Here is a 10,097-nt window from a genome sequence, read left to right as displayed (position 1 = left end):
CTTCCAGATTATCACTACTATCACATTTCGCACTCATCCAGCTCTATGGGATTTAACCCTTGTTCCGCTATACTAGCCAGTAGAAGTGGGTTAAGGAAATTGTTGATACCAGGTTTTAGTTCATCGTGCCAGCGACACGACTAGGTTGAGAATCTCTCAGGCGACGTTTGATTATGAAAAATATATGATTAATAGATGATAAATTTAGTCCAGAGCCTTGGCCCTAGCAGCAAGGAGCCTAATTATTGTATGAGGTGCCGAGTTCGAGCCCTCTTGACATCAGTTGTAATTTCCTCCTTTCTATAGGAGTTTATTTGTAATTTCCTCCTTTCTATAGGAGTTTATTTGTAATTTCCTCCATATAGGAGATAATTAAAAAAAAGGTTGGGAGTCTCTCCTGATCAGTTGATTACACGACCCTGCATAAACCTGCTCTTTCAGCCATTGACGCAAGTATGGGAAAATCTTTCTCAATTATTACCAACTAATCGAGGACGTCGATTTGGGTGAGAGTAGGACCTTCATCACTAAATGAAAAAAGAGTGGATCGTAATACAAATGTAACTTAGCATGTTTTAATTCAAGTTATGTGCATGATACATGTAATAATTACGCGAATATATTTTCTCTAAATAACCCGCTGAATAGATCGAAATTATTATGTGATTTATTTATATGCGCTTCCGCTGCCAACCCCTTCATGATCTTCTTCAATCTATAAATATTATATAAGTACAAGGTATGAATTAGGAATTAAAAAAAAGTCAAAAACTGAATCTTATGAAATTATGAATTCTAAAAATAATTTTATTTTTTAGAACTTACTTGCATGCGTTCAGCCGCCACTCGGGAAACCTCTTTCATGACTTCTCAACGACTAGGTCGCTTTGATCTTTGAGGATGACTACTTTGATCTTGGGCAATTCCTTTGCTCTGATCAAGTAGTATGGAATATTGATACACTCAGATTTTGCACGGTTTTAAGTTGCATTACATGTCCAAGTTTTGACTCCCTTTGGTCCGTTTTGAATGTCAAAGTTGCATTACATGTCTATTATTTGAATATTTTATATATTTTGGTATTTTGACATGTTTTGTGAGAAATGTGCATATTTGAGCTTAAAAAGGGAGTCAAAACGCGAAGTAGGAAATCTGGAGTTTCTAGGAGCTTCCAGCGACCGCCGGCGCTCAGCGGCCGCCATATCTGTAGCGGCCCGTTCCGGGAATTTTGTACATGGAATGAAGACATGCCCAGCGACCGCTGGGCAATGCGTGGCGACCGCCACCCAGGTGTCAGAAGCCTCAGATCAATGCATGGCGGTCCGCTACAAAAACGCGGCGAGAAGAATTTGTCCTACTCTCTCTCCAAGATTTACCATATTTTGCAACCATTTGCCTTATTTGAGAGGGGCGATTTTTCCCCTATATATAGCCCCTCAAGCTTCTTCATTAGGATCCTCTTTTTGCAACATATTTTCTAGAGATTAAAAGTTAGAGTACTTCATTTTGCAAAGAGTTGAAGAAGGATTCAAGAACATCAAAGCTACAAGGATGCAACCTTTGAGTTTTATTTGCTTTAGTTTTATGTTCCAATTGTTTTCCCTCCAATCTATGTTTTTAGATTATTCTATTAAGTGTAGCTAAATTCATAGGATTCTAGTAACTCTAGGATATCTAAAGTCACTTATTTAACATAGTTGAAGTTGAAATCATATTAGAGAGAGAAGCTCTCCCTTCTCTCTAGAATTCGACATCTCTCCCTCCCTCCCCTTTGAGGGAGGTGAAATGTGATTGTTGCATCCGACACATGGTGAAGTCCGGTGGTGAGCTGCCGAAGGGGGATGCCACGGCCTTGATACACACGATGCAGCCCCCTTCCTCGCCGGATGGAAGTTTCGTTCTATTGCACGGCCCAAAACAAAAAGGGTTAGTACGCCCCACACGGAGAAAGCTCGACAAGCCCTCACGGAGGTGAGTCAGGCTAAGAAGAAGATGGTGTTCGAAATGGCTGATGGACTCGTCGGCAAACTCCATGGTGAAGGGAGGGGGTCGCCGGATGTTAAGCAAGCTCTTATTGGGGAGATGTTGAGCTCCTTAGCTCAAATGGCAAAGGATGAGAAAGCTTCGACAAAAGATTTGGAAGGTCTTGATGGTGAGGGGATGGCCGGAATTGCGCCGGCGCCGGGTGACCGGGACCTTGATGTCTCATGCTTGGAGTATGAGATGGTCAACAAGGAGACCAATGCAAGTACACCCCTCCATGTGACGCCTAGGCTAGAGGATGGGTTGGCATGTGACTCACAAAAGAAGGAAAAGACAAAGGTTACTTTGCTTGGGCAAGAGAATGATGGTCCATTTGAGGTAAATGCCATTTTGAATTCAAATTCAGCACCATGTGCTATCCACACCCAATTTGGCATTGATGGAGACAAGAGGGACCATGGCACCGACGGCCGGCCGCAGGAGTACCCGCCGGAAAACCTGGTCCCGCCGGCGAATGCATGGAAGGAGGCTAAAAACATGTTCGCACATGGGGGGACGGGGTGCATGGTGGGAGCCTCAACACCACATAAAACCCATAAGGACGAGCCAATCCCACTCGACGCCGGCAAGGTCGCACCTTTGGGGACAGCCGGAGACTTTGAAGGTACACCTTATCTCTCCTTTACCGATGTTGAAACGGAATATCTCTCGGAGAAACTAGGACTAGCCATTGTTGGGAAGTTTTCCCACTCACTCCCTTGTTCTTTCCAAATTCAAAAAAGCTTAGGGGGTATGGGGCTAGTTGGTTCTTTCACTTGGAAATACTTGAATGCCAAGCACATCCTACTTCAATTCCATGATATGGCTGATTATGCTAAGGTCTTAAGTGGCCCTAATGGGAGTCCGGTTTGGTTTGTTGAGATTCACCCAATGAGGGTGTTCAAATGGGCGCCAGACTTTGATACGTTCTTTGAGTCGCCCATCGTTGTCGTGTGGTGCAATATCATGGGACTACCGGCCCATCTTTTTGAGGAATCGGCCCTCATGGCGATCGGCAAGCTACTAGGCAAGCCGTTACAAGCGGACCATGCCACAATCAATCAAACCCGGCTCTCTTTTGCTAGGATATGTGTTGAGATTGATATCTCCAACCCCCCGACGGAGGAGATCATGCTAAACATCCTAGGCAAAAATTTAAGACACGAAGTAGCATGGGACCGTATCCCATTGTTTTGCGAGAATTGTAAGCATGTGGGGCATGTCATTGATGAGTGTCATGCGTTGGGAAGGAAGGGTCGTGTTGGAGGCAAGGATTACCGAACACCAACCAAGGCGTTCTACCCTAGCCAAGATCACAAGATCATCCGTCGAGAATGGCGTCCAAAGGCGGCGATTAGGGTTGGCACCTCACCGAACTTTGATCACACGAACAAGGAAAAAGATAGTGGCAACCAAGAGAAGAACAAGGAGGGTACAATGAACGTCGATCCGTTGGCTCCTCGAGCGCCCCTTGGGAGTCAACCAAGCATGGACGAGGATGGATTCCAATTAGTGTCGAGGAAGAGGAAATGCAAGGCACATAAGGGAGACATGCACTCCAAAACTCAACACATCGACAATTTGCGTTTGAAAGACAATGTCGCCATGGTGTCATTCGATCGGGATGACTCTAGTGCGAACGAGCCGAGCACTTGCTCAATGAATGTCTCATGTGGGCTCCCCAACCCGGAGAAGGAAGGCTTCATCGAGGAACTTGATCCGGGAGGGATCGTTCATCGCGGGGGTATCCCTATTGCGGGCCTCAATTAAGTGACGGACCTTGGATTTCGTGATGTGAATGTTGCACCATGTTAATTGTAATTGAATAGTGAAGAGTACATTGATGACCACCACTCTAGTTGGTAGGGAGGCCCTCGTTGTACTCTAATTGGTTTTGGCGAGCCGTCACTTTTGGGCGGCAAGGTGTTCCTGGTTGTTCGTTGCAATTGTCCTTAATAATGCACAGGTGTGGGTCCGCCTGAACCCTCCACCCTCGTGGTGCTTTTGATTAAAAAAAAAAAATTCATAGGATTCTAGGTATGTGTTGTAATGACTTTGGTTATACAATTCCTTTTTCTATTTAATATCTGTTTGTTCTTAATTTGTTTCTTCCTTAAGTTGTTGGATAATGCTTCACGTTTGAGCGACACATTCTGTGATGAATTAATATAACTTGCTACATAGTCGTGAGTATTGTAGTTGGAATTTGTATAACCATAACTGTGAATGCACATCCATGGAACAGTGCAAGGGTATTGTAGTTGGAATTTGTATAACCATAACTGTGAATGCACATCCATGGAATTCCCTTGTCTCTATACTTTTATCTTCGTGAATTATTTGCAACTAGTTGTTTATTGTTTTCAAATCGTTCTTTATTTTCGAAAATTCAAAAATCTTTCGGTTTTCCAAATAGTAATTGAGTTTTAGTGGAGGGTAGCCAGTCTGTGACTGTATTCCGCGTGATCGATATCATGTACTAACTTTTAGCTATACTATTCCTACTCTGTATACTTGCTGGTATTTATAGTGCTAATAAAAAGTGCATCAAATATGGAGTATTAAATGGTAAGTAAGTAACAACTTAAGTCAATTATGTCTCTCTCTCTTAACGTAATAAATCACACACACTTCTACACACAATCAAGCAAATCCCGCGGCGGCAATGGCAGAGGTAGGCGGCGGCGAGGAGTACCTCTTCAAGATAGTCGTGATCGGAGATTCAGCCGTGGGAAAATCCAACCTGCTCTCGCGCTTCGCCAGGGACGAGTTCGACCACAACTCCAAAGCCACCATTGGAGTCGAGTTCTAGACGCAGGTCGTCCAGGTCGACGGCAAGGAGGTCAAGGCGCAGGTCTGGGACACCGCCGGCCAGGAGCGCTTCCGCGCCGTCACCTCCGCCTACTACCGCGGCGCCGTCGTCGCGCTCATTGTCTACGATATCACCAGGAAGACCACTTTCGAGAGCACCAAACGCTGGCTCGATGAGCTCAATACTCACTGTGATACTGCAGTGGCAAGGATGCTAGTGGGGAACAAGTGCGATTTGGATGACATCAGGGAGGTGAGTGTGGAGGAGGGGAAGTTCCTCGCTGAAAAAGAAGGCTTGATCTTTATAGAGACCTCTGCCCTCGATGCCACCAATGTGATGAAGGCGTTTGAGATCGTCATACATGAGACCTATGACAAGGTTAGCCGCAAGATACTCAGCTCGAACTCGTACAAGGCCGACCTCTCGGTTAACCGGTCAGCCTGGCCAACGGGGTTGACTTGTCGAAGCAGAACAATGGAGTGGTGTCTTGCTGCTCGAGATGAGATCCTGAGTACATTTCTCTTACATCGGATCTCTTTCTTCTTTTGTCTTCCTCTTGAGCTGCTTCTTGCATTATTATTATTTTCGATTATATGCTGTCGTGAAGCATGGAAATGAAGTTTATTTATGTTTATGAAATAATCATATGATGGATTTGTCCTACATTGTTTGAAAGTTAGTTTTCTTACAAAAAAATGGGGTGAGTAAAAATGGCTAGCGGTTTCTGAGTGGTTTTGTAGGCCTACGCCTGCCACCTGAAAAGCTGCCGGTTTTTTGCACAACTACAACTGCAAATCTGAAAAGCCTATAGCCTAGGCTGGAACCCTACTTTTTAACCGTTGAACCGGTGGTTTGAATTGGCGAACCGACGGTTTTGAACTGGCGGTTCCAGGTTCCTCAAATTCTTGAACCTGAATCGAACCGTCTGAATAGCCGAACCGTCCCGCGGTTTGAACCACAACTTCTGGTTTCAGTTCAGGGTTAAGAACCAGCAGTTAACCGCCGGTTCGGTTCGGTTTGTGCATACTTCAAGAATGGTCTCATCGATAAAGATGGTATTCTATCGTCGTGGCATAGCACCGAATGCTGCAAATGGCATGGAGTTGAATGCAACAACACCACTAGTCATTTAATCACCATCAAATGTGATTTTGGTGGATTGCAAGGCGAGGTTCATCCCTCACTCTCACTCTCCTTGCTATAGGGCCACTTAGAGTGTTATTAGGGCCACGTTTAGTGGCAAGGTATGTAATTAACAATGTAATCTCAGTTTAAGTTATTAAATTTTTTGTTTTTTCTCTGTACTCTTGTTTAAATTATTTTGTTTCTAGCCGCACCTTTTTATCCTTCCTTTTTCCGGTCTTCTGCCTGGAAAATTCATTCCTTGAGAAAACGGCTTCGGCCATTCGTCGCGTAGCCTGAATAGCATCCTGTTGAGCCGTGAGAGCGTTTTGGATGTTGGCATAAACCGTAGACAGTTTATCAAGCCATGAATTCTTTAAGTAGAATATTGTCGAAAAATAAGGATAATACAAGGAGCAGTGCTTCTAGTCCTAATAGTAATAAAGAAATAATAATTTCAAAAAATTTTGAAAAATAAATTCAAAATTGGAAAATTCCAAATGAACCTTCCGTTTATAAACGGAGAGGAATTTTTGACACAGCTCCTTGCGATTATATCGTAAAAACTGTTGAAGAATCCCTTACTTTAGGAACGGGATTTAGTTCTTTTAAACTTCTTTCTAAATCTTTAATTGAAGAACACATAAAGAATTTCAAATTCCTTCATTTAGGATTAGTCCAAATTGGACTAAAACCTGCAACAAGAAAAGGGTTAAACACCTCTGCTTTAATTGTTGTTCGTGATAAAAGACACCTAAGGTTTCATGATTCTTTATTAGGGATTGTAGAAACCAGTCTTTGTGATGGACCAATTTATTTTAGTTGCTTTCCCAATTTTGTGTTGTCTTTAACAGACATGACCTTAATGCATGCTTTATGCTTAGATATTAGAACCGAAGGGTTTAATATGGCTAGAGAAGCAAAAAATGTTATCCTTACATATAGGATACATTATAAGGTTATGAATTCTGTTTTCCCAAGATGTAAGGAAATTCCTTACGAATCAGAAAAACAGACTACTCTTTTTGTCACTAATCTAGAAAAGAGTAATGTTAAAATTCCCCAGACTATTACTTGGGATCAGGTTAAATTACCTGAAAATTGGCTCCTTGAAGAAGCCATAGAACCGGAAAAACCGGAACCAAGAAAACTTGAAGACATAATAGAACACTCAAATGGTGATGTCGAAATCAGGTTTTTTGATACAAGAGTTGCTCGTCTAAATATGAGACAGCCAAGTAGAGTTTCTACCTCTTCCGTTCCTCTGTCTAGCTTTGAAAAGGAAAACATAAAAGGAACGTGTTTTTCACCTTCAGGAATAAATCATCCTGAATATAAGGTAGGAATTCCTTCTTCTAGTAATACTAGAAGAACCTCTCCTACCCCCTCGGAAATGGGTTATAGCGATTTTTCCATCAATGTCTTAAGTAAAGAAGATAGACATTTCGTATCCTTTTATTCAAAGGAAAGTGATTTAAAAAGAAAAATGGTTTTCTCTTCACAGTGAAAAGAGTCAAAACAAATGGTTTTCTCTTTATAGAAAATTTTTGAAAAAAATTAACGGAGAAAATACTCTCGATTTCTTTGAATTTCTTAGGAAAATGTATGCTTTACAGAAAAGAGATTTTCCTGATTTCAAGGACGAAAGGGTCATCTCTACTCTTGAGACTTCACTCAAAGATTTCAAAACTGTTTCTGGAAAAATTATTAAAAGTATCTAACCCCCAGAAATGAATCTTTCTATTAAAACATTGGAAGGGGAAATTCTTGCCTCTCCTTATAAAGGAAGCTCAGCAGGAAAATTCGAGGATATTGTTTCACAGAACAATTTTACAAATCTTTATCTCAAAACTTTAGGAGACCAGATGAATAGGATAGAAGGGGTATCCCAGAACACCAAAGTTGAAAACTTTGGTCCCAAAAGGGATAGCAAGGTTTTATTCAAACCTATGCCTTCTGATAAGTTGGACATAAATCTGTCCCAACATCTCCTCTGAAATGTTTGGAGAGATTGTAAAAAGGTTAAATAACCTAAAAATTAATGATTGCGCTCCTCTTAATAAAGGAGAAAAATCATGTGAATCGGAAGAGTCCGATGACTCAGAAAATTCTGATCAAAGTTTGGGTGAACTCGAAAAACAATTCGAGAAAATGAGATCACAATCAATATCAAAAGAAGCTCAGAGAGAGACGCTCGACTCTAGAGAGAGATGCTCCTCCTTCTCTCTAGCAATCTCACCTCCGTTTGATAATCCGGCCCTCCCCACCCAAGGGATTCCTTCACCCGCCGTCTCCCAACACCTCTCGTCATCAACCTCCACCCCGGTGCGTCATCCCTATCTCTCGCGAGACCAGCCATCCGTGTCCGCCTCTCGGCCGGCCATGCCGGATCCTACCTCGAGCCCCATCCGGCCCCGCCGGATCCCGACACGGCAAGTCTTATCCCGGACCAGCTCATGGTCTTCCACTCGAATGATGCCTCAAACCCGAAGCTTTCGGCCAAAGATCTGAAAATGAAGAGTAAGAAGAGCCGGGTTAGCGCGAGAAAGAGCACACCGGCTTCCCCCACCAAAGGTCATGGTCGGAAGAGGTTCGTGCCTTCACCACTCCCGGAGGACAAGCAACTTCGGAAGAAACTCACCTTCGGATCGGATGATAGCCCCGTCATTGAGGCCGCCGATATGAGCTCCAACCATGACAATCCAAGTTGTAAGTCACTCTCGTTCCCATCTTGTCCCAATGACGGCTTGGAAGCAAAAGGGCCGGAAAGCCACCATTTGGCCCACACTCCTCCGGAAGGAGACCACATGGAGCCGGTGGCCCTTGCGATCTTGCCGGCAGGTGCACCGGACCCCCCCTCCGACCAAGGTCCCGCCGTGTATGAGACGACCGTTGGGGAAGGTGACGCCATGCTCACTTGCGTATCCCAAGAAGGTGGGGCTGAACAATGTGCTCCAAAAAGTACCTTGGAGAGTGGGTTAGTCAACTTACCCGAAATGTGCATAGAACCAAAATACCTTTCCGAAAGCGCCTTTGTCCCTTACCAACAAGAGAAACCATGTGAAGACTCGTGCCACCCCCTCCCAATGCAGCAAATGAAGCCAAAAAGGAATGATATCTTGCAAGTACTCTCTGTGGAGGCGGGGGAAATCCTTGATTCCGCGGCGGCACAACCCCTCCTCGCTGGCGGCCTTCCGGTCGATGGAAACCCCGCTCCTCCTTGAATACCAAAAAGAGATCACTCCCCCCAACCCCTTACTTGCTGATGGCCCCACCCTCTCCGACTTCCCTCCACTTGAGTGAGGGAGAACTAGGAAAATCCGGGACAACTTTGAAAACGGCGCGTCGGGTGATGGGGTGAGGCTGACTTGGCCGAAAGACAAGATGGAATCCAACTCCGTGCGGGCCACGATGGCTCTCGCGGCCCCGACCATGACCCCGCAAGCTCCGAACGGCCCAACGCCACCTTGGGGACCCCTTGGGACAAATTTACCCCAATGAATGTAGATGGTTTGGCCGTAGGACCTCAAGGGGATGGCTCAAGTGGAAACCCCCCCCCCAATGAGATCATTAGGCCGATGAATCACACTCAAGGGCGAGAAAGCGGGGCGGCCGAGATGGTACCCATCAAGCCGATTTCCATGGCCGACATGGTTCGAGAGTCCCCGAACCACGAAGGTCCGCAAGCCTTCCTCCCAGAGAACATCCAAAACATTGGGTTTGCCACCACATCTAACGGCATCCCGACCATCTACTTCTCCGGGGCGGAGATTCAAAAGTTGGCTTCAAACCTAGGTCACGCCATCGTCGGTAAGTTCTCCCACTCAATTCCGCCATCACATCAAATTCAAAAGGCCTTGGATAACATTAAATTCAGTCGGGGTTTCACTTGGAAATTTATTAATGCAAAACATGTTTTTGTGCAATTTGAGGATATGGCGGACTATGCACAGCTCCTTAGTGGCCCTAAAGGTACTCCGGTGTGGTTCCTCGACCGACATCCGATGAGAGTCTTTAAATGGACACCCGATTTTGATGCGTATTGTGAATCCCCAATCGCGGCGATTTGGTGCAATTTAATTGGCCTCCCAATTCATCTCTTTGATCAATCGGCCCTTTTTGCCATCGGAAAGCTCCTAGG

General features: G+C 44.5%; 1 pseudogene; it reads left to right on the top strand.

The window, feature by feature from the left end:
• The first annotated feature begins 4,687 nt into the window (after positions 1-4,687).
• On the top strand, positions 4,688-5,337 carry LOC121797403 (annotated as a pseudogene).
• The last annotated feature ends 4,760 nt before the right edge of the window (positions 5,338-10,097 follow it).

Source organism: Salvia splendens, chromosome 1, assembly GCF_004379255.2.
Source record: "Salvia splendens isolate huo1 chromosome 1, SspV2, whole genome shotgun sequence".
Lineage (NCBI taxonomy): Eukaryota > Viridiplantae > Streptophyta > Magnoliopsida > Lamiales > Lamiaceae > Salvia > Salvia splendens.
The sequence above is the reverse complement of the archived record's forward strand: the minus strand, read 5'-3'. Positions and strand labels throughout refer to the sequence as shown.